Consider the following 254-nt stretch of genomic DNA (forward strand, 5'->3'; position numbering starts at 1 on the left):
AGGGAGCTGGGACCGGGGCCGCGTCCACTTCTTCCAGCAGCCACCGTCTGGAAGATGCCGGGGCAATACCTGTCCTGGAAATATTCGGGGAAACATCATACTCGAGTTTTCCCTCCTTACCTTCTCTAGTAAGAGTAACGTCCTCCTGTATGGCCACACGCAGTTGGAAGCTTGGGGCTGCAAGGGCTAAAATTTGTGGAGAGCTCAATCTGTAGGAGTAATCGCTGCTTTTTTTTTTTTTCCTAGCTGTGTTG

This window comes from Apaloderma vittatum, unplaced genomic scaffold, assembly GCF_000703405.1.
Source record: "Apaloderma vittatum isolate BGI_N311 unplaced genomic scaffold, ASM70340v1 scaffold41958, whole genome shotgun sequence".
NCBI lineage: Eukaryota > Metazoa > Chordata > Aves > Trogoniformes > Trogonidae > Apaloderma > Apaloderma vittatum.